At 43.2% G+C, this 14,626-nt stretch overlaps 1 non-coding gene across 1 annotated transcript; it reads left to right on the top strand.

The window, feature by feature from the left end:
* Positions 1 to 2,410: 2,410 nt before the first annotated feature.
* LOC119924428 lies at positions 2,411 to 2,517 on the top strand. The gene has a single exon (XR_005449142.1). It is a non-coding gene; the product is annotated as a U6 spliceosomal RNA (small nuclear RNA).
* Positions 2,518 to 14,626: the final 12,109 nt, after the last annotated feature.

Here is a 14,626-nt window from a genome sequence, read left to right as displayed (position 1 = left end):
TCAAGATCAAGTACAATTAAGTACAATCTAATCGCTGTTAGAGAAGCAGCGTGGCTCAGTGGAAAAAGCCCGGGCTTTGGAGTCAGAGGTCATGGGTTCAAATCCTGCCCCCACCACTTGTCAGCTGTGTGACTTTGGGCAAGTCACTTAACTTCTCTGGGCCTCAGTTACCTCATCTGTAAAATGGGGATTAAGACTGTGAGCCCCCCCATGGGACAACCTGATCACCTTGTAACCTCCCCAGCGCTTAGAACAGTGCTTTGCACATAGTAAGCGCTTAATAAATGCCATTATTATTATTATTATTACAATGCAGCAACAAACAGACACATTCCCTGCCCACAACAAGCTCACTGTCTAGAGGGGGAGACATTAGAGGAGCGAAGTCTGCGGGCTGGGTTGGCGGAGGAGAGTAGCGAGGGGAGGTAGGAGAGGACAAGGTGACTGACATTTTTAAAGCCAATGGTATTCTCCCCAGCAACTACAAATTGCAAAAATGAGCAAAGGAGATAAAGGGGAGACTGTCTGTTTTGGTTAATTTTAATTTCCTGTGGAATCGTATCCATCTCCTCTTTTGGGTATTGAAACTCCGTTTCAGTGTTGCTTGGAGAAATCATTCATGGCTTCAACTACCATCTCTATGCAGATGCTTCCATCTCCAGCCCTGACCTCTCTCCTCTGCAGTCTCACACTTCCTCCTGCTTTTAAGACATCTTTTTATGGAAGTCTTGCCTACATCTCCAACCTAACATGTTTAAAACAGAGGTCCATGCCTTCCCACCATCCTTCCTGACTCAAGCCTGTGGCCTCGGTGTTATCCTCGTCTCATATCTCTCATACAATCCACATATTCAATCTGTCGCCAAATCCTGTCAATTCAACCTTCGCAATATGGGTAAAAACCTGCCCTTTCCTCTCCATCTGAACTGCTGCCTTGTTAATCCAAGCATTTATCATAACCCACCTTGATTGCCATATCAGCCTTCCTCGTAACTTCCCTGCCTCCTGTCTTTCCCCACCCCAGTCCATATTCCACTCTGCTGCCTGAATTATGTTTCTACACATTCAGGCCATGTTTCCCCACTCCTCGTGGTTGCCCATCCAACTCCACATCACACACAAACTCCTTACCATATTCTGCTTCAAAGCATTAAATCACCTTGCCCCCTCCTACCTTACTCTCTGATTTGCAACCTTTCTTCAACCCTCCCTCAACCTCACAGCACTTATGTACATATATCTGTAATTTATTCATTTATATTAATTTCTGTCTCCCCCATTAGATTTTAAGCTAATTTTGGGCAGGGATCATATCCACCAACTCTGTCTAGTGGCAAGAGGATAGGCTTGGGAGTTAGAAGAGGTGAGCTTCAATACCGGCTCCTCCACTAGTCAGCTGTGTGACCTTGGGCAAACCACTTTACTTCTCTGTGCCTCAGTTACTTCATCTGTAAAATGGAGATTAAGACTGTGAGCCCCATACGGGAACAGGGACTGGGTCCAACTTGATTACCTTGTATCAATCCCAACAGAACTGTTCTTGGCACATAGTATGTGCCTAACAAATACCATTATCATTATTATTATAATTATTATTCATTCATTCATTCAATTGTATTTATTGAGCACTTACTGTGTGCAGAGCACTGTACTAAGTGCTTGGGAAGTACAAGTTGGCAACATATTATATCTCTGTTATACTGTACTTTCCCAAGTGCCTAGTGCAGTGCTCTGTACAAAGTAAGGGCTCAATAAATATGACTGATTGATTAAAATTTCCTATTTTTGTTTTAGGTATAAGAAGAGAGTTACAAGAAGAACTAAAGAATAACATTTTTTTTCACACATGAACGGATCCGAGCAACTCCACAAGTCCTGCAAAGAAAACAACAACAACAAAAAAAAACCTGCATTCTGCTTTTGTTCAGGTGAATTCATTACTGTTTGACTTCATTTGCAATAGATGATTTGTGGAGTTCAAACTCAATCTGCTGACACGGTCATTAAGGGAACAATCCTCCTTATCTCCACTCTTCAATCTCCTCTTCTACTTGCAGGGGACAGTTTATACATCTGTGGTAAATTCAAATATATGTTTGTACGTATTTATAACCCTATTTATTTATTTATTTTACTTGTACATATTCATTCTACTTATTTTATTTTGTTAATATGTTTTGTTTTGTTCTCTGCCCCCCCCTTCTAGACTGTGAGCCCACTGTTGGGTAGGGACCGTTTCTACATGTTGCCAACTTGTACTTCCCAAGCGCTTAGTACAGTGCTCTGCACACAGTAAGCGCTCAATAAATAAGATTAAATGAATGAAATACACCAAGCCTCTCCCAAGATAGTAGGATTCCCACAATTTTAGCTAGGCCCACGAGATTGATGAGTGTTGTATTCTGCGCTCGTGCTCGCTTCGGCAGCGCATATACTAAAATTGGAATGACACAGAGAAGATTAGCATGGCCCCTGCGCAAGGATGACACGCAAATTCGTGAAGCGTTCCATATTTTTTCTATTTTATTTTGTAGTATGTTTGGTTTTGTCTCCCCCTTTTAGACTGTGAGCCCACTGTTGGGTAAGGACTGTCTCTATATGTTGCCAATTTGTACTTCCCAAGCGCTTAGTACAGTGCTCTGCACACAGTAAGCGCTCAAGAAATACGATTGATGATGATGATGATATTTTTAAAACACGGCAATTTCTCTTGATGCCTCCTTAGTTTTTTCCCAACCGTCTTCTGAAGCACCATTACCCTAATCTTCACTGACTAAAAGAGACAGGCAGCGGATTAAGGAGTTTTAATGATTAGCAAATGCAGGCCACCTGCTGTTTGAATCATGCGACACCCTAGGTTCTGATTTTTAGCTGTTTTTCTTCATCATCTTCCTGCGGGAAGGTGGAATTGGAAGGCAGCCCTCTGTCCTGGGAAGAGAGTGAGAACTCAACCCCCCGGTCACGACTTAAACTGTGAACTGTGAGCTCATCGGCTGGTTTCAGGGCGACGGGTACCATGATGTTTTTGTTGGAAGCCTGGCACCGAGGCTCAGAAAGTAAGCGTTGTGAGTAACAAGCGAAAAGTTGATATAAGAAGTAGAGGTGAGCCTTCTCTTTCTGCTGGGAAAGGCCCTGCTGAGAGCTCACCTCCTCCAGGAGGCCTTCCCAGACTGAGCCCCTTCCTTCCTCTCCCCCTCGTCCCCCTCTCCATCCCCCCCATCTTACCTCCTTCCCTTCCCCACAGCACCTGTATATATGTATATATGGTTGTACATATTTATTACTCTATTTATTTATTTATTTATTTATTTTACTTGTACATTTCTATCCTATTTATTTTATTTTGTTGGTATGTTTGGTTCTGTTCTCTGTCTCCCCCTTTTAGACTGTAAGCCCACTGTTGGGTAGGGACTGTCTCTATGTGTTGCCAATTTGTACTTCCCAAGCGCTTAGTACAGTGCTCTGCACATAGTAAGCGCTCAATAAATACGATTGATTGATTGATTGCTGGGATTTGCCCCAACTGACTGGAGCTTTGTGAGGGTTCTTTGTTGCCCCTTCTTATAGGGGAGAAGGGAGGGGTCTTTGGAAAAAAAAGTTTGCTTTATGGTATTAGCTAAGCTCTCACTCTGTGTCAAACACTATTCTAAGCACTGGGGGAAATATGAGTATGTCAGGTTAGGCACAGTCCCCACCCCACATGGGGCTCATAGGCTAAACAGGAGGGAGAACAGGAGAACTGAGGCCCAGAGAAGTGAAGTCATTTGCCCAAGGACACACAGCAAGGAACTGGGCAGAGCTAGGATTAGAACCCAGGACTTCTGACTGGACCCTGGACCCTGAAACGCACATGATGTACGCATTTACTATTCTATTTATTTTGTTAGTGATGTGCATATAGCTTTAATTCTACTTGTTCTGACCACTTTGACACCTGTCTACATGTTTTGTTGTCTGTCTCTCCCTTCTAGACTGTGAGCCTGTTGTTGGGTAGGGACAATCTCTTTATGTTGCCAACTTGTACTTCCCAAGTGCTTAGTACAGTGCTCGGCACACAGTAAGCGCTCAATAAATACAATTGAATGAATGATTGATGTCGCATGTACTTTGGCAGCATGGAGAATACAGAGAAGCAGCATGGCTAAGTGGAAAGAGCACGGGCTTTGGAGTCACGGGTCATGGGTTCAAATCCCGGCCCCACCAACTGTCAGCTGTGTAACTTTGGGCAAGTCACTTAACTTCTCTGTGCCTCAGTTACCTCATATGTAAAATGGGGATTAAGCCTGTGAGCCCCCTGTGAGACAACCTGATCACCTTGTAACCTCCCTAGCGCTTAGAACAGTGCTTTGCACATAGTAAGTACTTAATAAATGCCATTATTATTATTATTATTATTGTTAGGTCGAAGGATGGCAGTTTTGTGGGTATCTATACTTTTCTATTACTCTAGTTATTTATTTATTTATTTACTTATACATATATATTCTATTTATTTTATTTTGTTAGTATATTTGGTTTTGTTCTCTGTCTCCCCCTTTTAGACTGTGAGCCCACTGTTGGGTAGGGACTGTCTCTATATGCTGCCAACTTGTACTTCCCAAGCGCTTAGTACAGTGCTCCGCACACAGTAAACGCTCAATAAATACCATTGATTGATTGATTGATTCAACTTGAATCAGCCTGAGTTCTACCCTCCGCCCCACATCCAACTCCAGTTATTCCAAAGTCACGGAGTTCCCGCTGCTCTCAGCTGGGAAGAAGTTGGATTCGGCATCTTACCTGTGGAATCCAGAGGCAGGAAGGAGGCTGCCTCCTAAAAGGAAGTAGGCCAGACCAAAAAAGTCCGGTCGTGTGCCAGGAGTACACGGCAAATACCATTGATTTATGGGTTGATTGATTGAAGGGAAGACAAGATAGATCAACTGTGTCATTCTTTTGAGTGGGTGTTGGGCATAGAGAGGTTGACTCACCCAAGATCCCATAAAAAGAGGTAGAGCTGGGACTAAAGCATTGGTCTCATTCTTTCATTCATTCATTCAGTGGAATTTATTGAATGCTCACTGTGTGCAGAGCACTGTACTAAGCACTTGGGAGAGTACAATACAATAATAATCAACGGAAACATTTCCTCAGGTTCCTGAGCTCTTACCACAAAGCCATGTGATGTAAACTGATCTTAATTAGAAAGGAGGGTGAGCTTATTGTGAGCAGGGAAAGTTTCTGTCTGTTGTATTGTAGTCGCCCAAGTGCTTAGTACAGTGTTTTTCACACAGTAAGAGCTGAATGAATACAATTGAGTGAATGAATGAAATCTAGGAGCAGAGAATTAGTGCTTTCCTTTCTGAATCTTCAGGGTTTAACTTCTAGCAGCATGGCTCAGTGGAAAGAGCATGGGCTTGGGAGCCCAAGGTCGTGGGTTCTAATTCCGACTTTGCCACTTGTCAGCTGTGTGACTTTGGACAAGACACTTAACTTCTCTCTGTCTCAGTTTCCTCATCTGCAAAATAGGGGTGAAGACTGTGAGCCCCCCGTGGGACGACCTGATCACCTTGTATCCCCCCTCAGCACTTAGAACAGTGCTTTACACATAGTAAGCACTTAACAAATATTATTATTATTATTCTAGAAAGCTACAGGTGTGTAAGTCAAATCAAATTTCGTCCCTATTTTGGGTAGGGATTTAATTAATGAGCATGGTCAGTTTGCGTGTGTTTGTTTTATTTTGTGTAGAGGGTTTAACATTGCCCTATTTTGAGGGTGAGTAGATTTATCGTAAAAAGACATTTAGCGATGTTAAACAACCTTGTTAGTATTAGCGAACAGGCATCATCATTATAACAAAAGCAGGCCTGTGGGGGGATTTTGTGTGTGTATGTTTGTGTGTGTTATTTGTTAAGATCTTGCTATATGTCAGGTGTGTATGTTTGTGTGTGTGTTATTTGTTAAGATCTTGCTATATGTCAGGAACTGTTCTAAGCCCTGGGGTAGACACAAGATAATCGGGTCGGACACAGTCCATGTCCCTCATGGGGCTCACAGTCTTAATCCCCATTTTCCAGATGAGAAGACTGAGGCACAGAGAAGTAAAGCGACGTCACACAGCAGATAATAGGCGGAGCTGGGACTTCCTTTGAGTCCCAGGCCCGTGCTCTTTCCGCTAATGCTACGATGCTTCCTCGAGCTTCCTAAAAATATCGGCTGGCAGGCTCCCTTTTGGCCCTGAAGGGGTGAGGAAGGGAATGGGAAGTTGGATCTGGTAGGAATGGAGTGCGCCCTAGCTACATCCAGCCACTTGGCTTCTCACAACTCAATGTCATAACAAACAATCAGAGGGATTCAGCGCAGCGATAATAATGTTGGTACTTGTTAAACGCTTACTATGTGCCAAGCACTGTTCTAAGCACTGGTAGCAGTAATAGTATTGGAGAAGCAGCATGGCTTAGTTGAAAGAGCATGGACCCGGGAGCCAAATGACCTAGGTACTTCCCAAGCGCTTAGTACAGTGCTCTGCACACAATAAGCGCTCAATACGATAGAATGAATGAATAAATCCCGTTGTTGGGTAGGGACCGCCTCTATATGTTGACAACTTGTACTTCCCAAGCGCTTAGTACAGTGCTCTGCACACAATAAGCGCTCAATACGATAGAATGAATGAATAAATCCCGTTGTTGGGTAGGGACCGCCTCTATATGTTGACAACTTGTACTTCCCAAGCGCTTAGTACAGTGCTCTGCACACAGTAAGCGCTCAATAAATACGATTGAATGAATGAATGAATCCCGTTGTTGGGTAGGGACTGCCTCTATATGCTGACGACTTGTACTTCCCAAGCACTTAGTACAGTGCTCTGCACACAGTAAGCGCTCAATAAATACGATTGAATGAATGAATGAATCCCGTTATTGGGTAGGGACCGCCTCTATATGTTGACGACTTGTACTTCTCAAGCGCTTAGTACAGTGCTCTGCACACAGTAAGCGCTCAATACGATAGAATGAATGAATAAATCCCGTTGTTGGGTAGGGACCACCTCTATATGTTGCCAACTTGTACTTCCCAAGCGCTTAGTACAGTGCTCTGCACACGGTAAGTGCTCAATAAATACGATTGAATGAATGAATAAATCCCATTGTTGGGTAGGGACCGCCTCTATATGTTGCCGACTTGTACTTCCCAAGCGCTTAGTACAGTGCTCTGCACACAGTAAGCGCTCAATAAATATGATTGAATGAATGAATAAATCCCGTTGTTGGGTAGGGACCGCCTCTATATGTTGACGATTTGTACTTCCCAAGCGCTTAGTACAGTGCTCTGCACACAGTAAGCGCTCAATAAATACGATTGAATGAATCCCAACTCTGCCATTTGCTTTCTGTGTGACCTTGGGCATGTCACTTCACTTTTCTGTGCCTCACTTCTCCAGTTTTCCCTCCTACTTAGACTGTGAGCCCCATGTGGGACAGGGGCTATATCCAACCTACTTGTATTTACCCCAGCGTTTAGAACTGCACTTGACAAATAGTAAAGTGTTTAACAAATACCGTAAAAAACAGTATTAAAAATTTCCTGGGTGCAAAGCAATGTGCTAAGCACTGAGAAAATTGCAGAGGTGAAAATGAGCGTGGCCTCTGGCCCTCCTGAGGTTCACAGTCTAATAATAAACTGGGGAATGGTTTGGTGACACATAGTCCGAAGGATGAAATAATTCCATCACGTAGTGGCTGGAGCCTGGGCCTGGGATTCAGAAGGTCATGGGTTCTAATCCCAGCTCTGCCACTTGTTTGCTCTGTGGCCTTGGGCAAGTCACTTGAATTCTGTGTCCCTCAGTTACCTCATCTGTAAAATGGGGATTGAGACTCATGTGGGACAGGCCCGATTTGCTTGTATCCACCCCAGCACGTAGTACAGTGCCTGGCGCTTAGTAAGCGCTAAACAAATACTATAATTATTATTATTGTTGATTCAACGACAAACTCAAATTAAAGACAACAGTTAAGAGCCCAGTGAAATGATCATCATCATCTTCATCAATCGTATTTATTGAGTGCTTACTGTGTGCAGAGCACTGTACTAAGCGCTTGGGAAGTACAAATTGGCAACATATAGAGACAGTCCCTACCCAACAGTGGGCTCACAGTCTAAAAGGGGGAGACAAAACCAAACATACTAACAAAATAAAATAAATAGAATAGATATGTACAAGTAAAATAAATAGAGTAATAAATATGTACAAACATATATACATATATACAGGTGCTGTGGGGAAGGGAAGGAGGTAAGATGGGGGATGGAGAGGGGGACGAGGGGGAGAGAAATGATGTGATACAAAGGTTAGAGAAAGAGCGTGGCTCAGTGGAAAGAGCCCGGGCTTGGGAGTCAGAGGTCGTGGATTCTAATACCGACTCCGCCACATTTCTGCTGTGTGACCTTGGGCAAGTCACTTCAATCAATCAATCAATCAATCAATCGTATTTATTGAGCGCTTACTATGTGCAGAGCACTGTACTAAGCGCTTGGGAAGTACAAATTGGCATCACATAGAGACAGTCCCTACCCAACAGTGGGCTCACAGTCTAAAAGGGGCTTCTTTAAGCCTCAGTTCCCTCATCTGTAAAATGGGGATGAAGACTGTGAGCCCCACGTGGGACAACCTGATCACCTTGCATCCCCCCCAGCGCTTAGAACAGTGCTTCGCACAAAGTAAGCACTTAATAGATGCCATCATTATTATTATTAGAGTCCAAAACGTCTGGTGGTAAAGGAGTCCAGGAGCTCTAATATTGTAGACATTTGTGCTGTAACATATGTTTTCACTTGTGATTTGGATGAAATGTATTTTCACTTGTGATTTGGATGAAATGTAGGGGAACAGTTAGTCCAATCCAGCTGTGTATCGATGGTGAGTTGGCAGTGGGGCTCCAAATTAAACGTTCTACCTAGCAGTCGACTGGATGGTGCGGAATCAGCGCTATCGATCCAACGTTATCACCGCAAAGGACGTCATTTGCAAATATTTATAATTCAGGGTTTATTAGAATCTGATTTCATGCAATGCAAAGGGGTGACTTGGGAGGTGCTAATAATGACCCCAGAGAGATGTCAGAGAATCAATCAATCAATCAATCAATAGCATTTATTGAGTGCTTACTGTGTGCAGAGCACTGTACTAAGTGTGGCTTGGTGGAAAGAGCACTGATTTCATGCAATGCAAAGGGGTGACTTGGGAGGTGCTAATAATGACCCCAGAGAGATGTCAGAGAATCAATCAATCAATCAATCAATAACATTTATTGAGTGCTTACTGTGTGCAGAGCACTGTACTAAGTGTGGCTTGGTGGAAAGAGCACTGATTTCATGCAATGCAAAGGGGTGACTTGGGAGGTGCTAATAATGACCCCAGAGAGATGTCAGAGAATCAATCAATCAATCAATCAATAGCATTTATTGAGTGCTTACTGTGTGCAGAGCGCTGTACTAAGTGTGGCTTAGTGGAAAGAGCACGGGCTCGGGAGTCAGAGATCATGGGTTCAAATCCCGGCTCCGCCACTTGTCAGCTGGGTGATTTTGGGCAAGTCACTTCTCTGTGCCTCAGTTCCCTGATCTGTAAAATGGGGATTAATAATAATAATGACATTTATTAAGTGCTTACTATGTGCAAAGCACTGTTCTAAGCGCTGGGGAGGTTACAAGATGATCAGGTTGTCCCACGGGGGGGCTCACAGTCTTCATCCCCATTTTACAGATGAGGTAGCTGAGGCACAGAGAAGTTAAGTGACTTGCCCAAAGTCACACAGCTGATAACTGGCAGAGCCGGGGTTTGAACCCATGACCTCTGACTCCAAAGCCCGTGCTCTTTCCATTGAGCCACGCTGCATCTCTAAGACCGTGAGCCCCACGTGGGACAACCTGATCACCTTGTATCCTCCCCAGCGCTTAGAACAGTGCTTTGCACATAGTGAGCGCTTAACAAATGTCATTATTATTATAATTATTCTAGTTTAAGCCCATAAAGCTTGACACAAGCTTTTTTATGTTCTATAGCCTTCTTACATTTTGTCTCCTGTGTCCTAAGCCATGGATTTCAAATGTTTTTCAGCCCACTTCCCCACTGAAACAAATGTTGACACGGCATGATTATCAGATAGCCTAGGGCTTTACAGGAAAGTACCTGCCCTGATGCAGGAGAAATGCTTGATTCTTGAGTTTATCCAGTACACTTGAACACCAGTTATTTACTTTGCTCCTCCCAACAGTAGGAAGATAGGGAGAAACAAAGTGTATTTTTTTCCCTCATTTTACAGATAGGGAAAGAAAAGACAGAGCAAAAGAAAGTGAAGCAGCGTGGCCTAGTGGAAAGTACTCTGGCCTGGGGGTGGACCTGGGTTCTAATCCTGGGTCCACCACCTGTCTGCCGTGTGATCTTGGGCAAATCACTTCACTTCTCTGCCTCAGTTACCTATCTACAAAATGGGCATTAAGAGTGTGAGCCCCATTTAGGACAGGGGCCGTGTCCAACCTGACTGGCTCTTAGAAAAGCAGCGTGGCTCAGTGGAAAGAGCCCGGGCTTTGGAGTCAGAGGTGGTGGGTTCAAATCCCGGCTCCGCCAGTTGTCGGCTGTGTGACTTTGGGCAAGTCATTTCACTTCTCTAGGCCTCAGTTCCCTTATCTGGAAAATGGGGATTAAGACTGTGAGCCCCATGCGGGACAACCTGATCACCTTGTAACCTCTCCAGCGCTTAGAAAAGTGCTTTGCACACAGTAAACGCTTAATAAATGTGGGTTTTTTTTATAATGACCTCAGGGCTTAGTACAGTTTCTGACACATAGTAAGTGCTTAAGAAATACCATAAAAATAAAAAAAAATATGGACTTGTCAGAGGTGAGGCAGCTTTGCAGAGCTGAGACTAGAATCCAGATCTCCTCTAGCCCCGTCCAGGTTTTACTTGGGATCCCGGAGACAGACCCCCTGTTGCCCCTGGCAACAGACCAAACATAACAGATTCCTTCTGTCTGTTTCCTTGATGCTCAGGGCTATGATTTAGGTGTGTAGGGTTATTGTCCCCTGTTTGTGCAATGGCAGCAGGTCTCTTAAGCAGGGCTGATTTGGGGCTGCAGATTCAGGTTAGAATGATACTAGTAATTGGGGTAGTTGTTAAGCACTTACTATGTGCCAATCGTGGGGACAAATAGAGGATCATCATCATCATCATCAACCATATTTATTGAGCGCTTACTCTGTGCAGAGCACTGTACTAAGCGCTTGGGAAGTACAGATTGGCAACATATAGAGACAGTCCCTACCCAACAGTGGGCTCACAGTCTAAAAGGGGCTCACAGTCTAAGAGGATAATCAGGACAGATACAGTCAATGTCCCACATAGGGTTCACTAAGTCAGCGTGGCTCAGTGGAAGGAGCACGGGCTTTGGAGTCAGAGGTCATGGGTTCAAATCCCAGCTCCACCGCTTGTCAGCTGTGTGACTTTGGGCAAGTCACTTAACTTCTCTGTGCCTCAGTTACCTCATCTATAAAATAAGGATTAAGACTGTGAGCCCCACAGGGGACAACCTGATCACCTTGTAACCTCCCAGCACTTAGAACAGTGCTTTGCACATAGTAAGCGCTTAATAAATGCCATCATTATTACTAAGTAGGAGGGAAAAAAGCGTACTGGATCCCCACTTTATAAATGAGGAGGAGACCCAGGCACACAGAAGGTAAGTGACTTACCTAAGGTCACACAGCAGGCAGTGAGCCCACTATTGGGTAGGGACTGTCTCTATATGTTGCCAACTTGTACTTCCCAAGCGCTTAGTACAGTGCTCTGCACACAGTAAGCGCTCAATAAATATGATTGATGATGAAGTGCCATAGTGGGGATTAGAACCCAAATCCTCTGACATTTTCTGTAATGTATTTTAATGTCTGTCTCATCCCCTGTTCTACATCCTTGGGTAGATATAAACTAAGCCTGTTTGATACAGTCCATGTCCAACGTGGGGCTCAGAGTCTTCATCCCCATTTTACAGATGAGGCAACTGAGACCCAGAGAAGTCTCTATACATAGCCCACACTGCTCAGGAACTTCCTAAGAGCAGAGCACTGTACTAAGCACTGGGAGAGAATACAGAAGCAGCATGGCCTAGTGGATCCCTAATCCCAGTATGGGCCTGGGATTCAGAAGGCCATGGGTTCTAATCCTGACTCCCATCACTTGTCTGCTGTGTGACCTTGGGCAAGGCACTTCAATTCTCTGGGTTTGAGTTACCTCATCTGTAAAATGGGGATTCATTCATTTGTTCAATTGAATTTATTGAGTGCTTACTGTGTGTAGAGCACTGTATTAAGCCCTTGGAAAGTACGATTCAGCAATAAAGAGAGGCAATCCCTGACCACACCGAGTTTACAGTCTAGAAGATTGTATTATGATTGTATTTGTGTAATAAATAATAATTGTGATATTTAAGTGCTTATTATGTGCCCAGCACCGTTGTGATTGGCACAAGGTAATAGGTTGGACACAGTCCCCATCTCACGTAGGGCTCCCAATCCAAGGAATATGAATGGTTATTTAATTTCCATTTTACAGATGAGGAAATTTAGGTAAAAAGAAGTTAAAGTACAGAGCAGGCATTGCTCTGCACATAGTAAGCGCTCAATAAATACGATTGATGATGATGATGATTGTGGCTTAGCTGGGATAAAAACTCAGGTCCTCTGACCACCAGACTCATGTTTCCTTTAGCAGGCCAAGCTGCTTCTCTTATTATTTCTATTTATTTAGTCTTTCCTCGTGCCTGTCACCAATCTGTCACCAACAGGCCTGGGCCTCAGGAAGACCTGGGTTCCAATCCTGACTCCTGTCTGCTTGGTCACTTAATTCACTATGTTTCAGTTACCTCATTTAAAATAACGATGAGGGGATGAAGGCAGTGAACCTCATGTGGGACAGGGACTGTGTCCAACCCAATTTGCTTGTACCCATCCAGCACTTAGTACAGTGACTGGCGCATAGTAAGCACTTAACAAAAAACATTATTATTATTATTTTTGTATTTGTTAATTACTTACTGTGAACCAAGCAGTGTTCTAAGCACGGGGGTAGATACAAGGTAATCAGGTTGTCTCGCTTGGGGCCCACGGTCTTAATCCCCATTTTACAGCTGAGGTAACTGAGGCGCAGAGACATTAATCAATCAGTCAATCAATCAATAGTATTTATTGAGCACTTACTGTGTGCAGAGCACTGTACTAAGCACTTGGAAAGTACAAGTTGGCAACATATAGAGACAGTCCCTACCCAAAAGTGGGCTCACAGTCTAAAAGGGGGAGACAGAGAACAAAACCAAAACATACTAACAAAATAAAATAAATAGAATAGATATGTACAAGTAAAATAAATAAATAAATAAATAGAATAATAAATATGTACAAACATATATATGTATACATACATATATATTATACATACATATATATGTATATATATACACATACATACATAGATATATACATATATACACATAGATATATATACACACATATACTGTATACATATATATGTATATATCTATGTATGTGTGTGTATATATATACATATATGCATACTTACATATATATGTATATATATATACATACATACATAGATATATACATATATATACATACATATATATACATATATATATATTGTATACATATATATGTAAAGCACTGTTCTAAGCACTGGGGAGGTTACAAGGCCATCAGGTTGTGCCACGGAAGGCTCACCGTCTTAATCCCCATTTGACAGATGAGGTAACTGAGGCCCAGAGAAGTGAAGTGACTTGCCCAAGGTCACACAGCAGACAAGTGGCAGAGCTAGAATTAGAACCCACATCCTCTGACAGCCAAGCCCGGCTCTTTCCACTAAGCCACACAGCTTCTTCACACAGGAGGAAATTAGACATAATTCTATGGAACTCCATGAGGTTTGCTGGTTATTAGAGAAGCGGCGTGGCTCAGTGGAAAGAGCCCGGGCTTTGGAGTCAGAGGTTCAAACCCCGGCTCCACCACTTGTCAGCTGTGTGACTTTGGGCAAGTCACTTAACGTCTCTGGGCCTCAGTCACCTCATCTGTAAAATGGGGATGAAGACTGTGAGCCCCCCATGGGTCAACCTGATCACCTTGTAACCGCCCCAGCGCTTAGAACAGTGCTTTGCACATAGTAAGCGCTTAATAAAAATGCTATTATTATTATTATTATTATTATTATTATTATTATCTGGGTTCCCCAGAAAATTTATGGGGAGTTTGGAGAGCCCGGTCAAATATTCAGCCACTAGGTGGCAGGCAAAACTTCATTGCCAGATTTGGCTGAATTTGGGGAGGATTCATTCAATCCTATTTATTGAGCGCTTTCTGTGTGCAGAGCACTGTACTAAGCGCTTGGGAAGTACAAGTCGGCAACGTATAGAGACGGTCCCTACCCAACAATGGGCTCACAAATCAGACCATTCTAAGTTATTGGAGGAAAACGTAAAGATATTGAGGGAAAATTCAGAAAAGGTAGCGTTATTTAGTGAAATAAATATGTATATTTTAATATACACAATAAACTTGTATATATGTTTGTGCGTATTTATT

Source organism: Tachyglossus aculeatus, chromosome 2 (assembly GCF_015852505.1).
Source record: "Tachyglossus aculeatus isolate mTacAcu1 chromosome 2, mTacAcu1.pri, whole genome shotgun sequence".
Taxonomy (NCBI): Eukaryota; Metazoa; Chordata; class Mammalia; order Monotremata; family Tachyglossidae; genus Tachyglossus; species Tachyglossus aculeatus.
The sequence above is the reverse complement of the archived record's forward strand: the minus strand, read 5'-3'. Positions and strand labels throughout refer to the sequence as shown.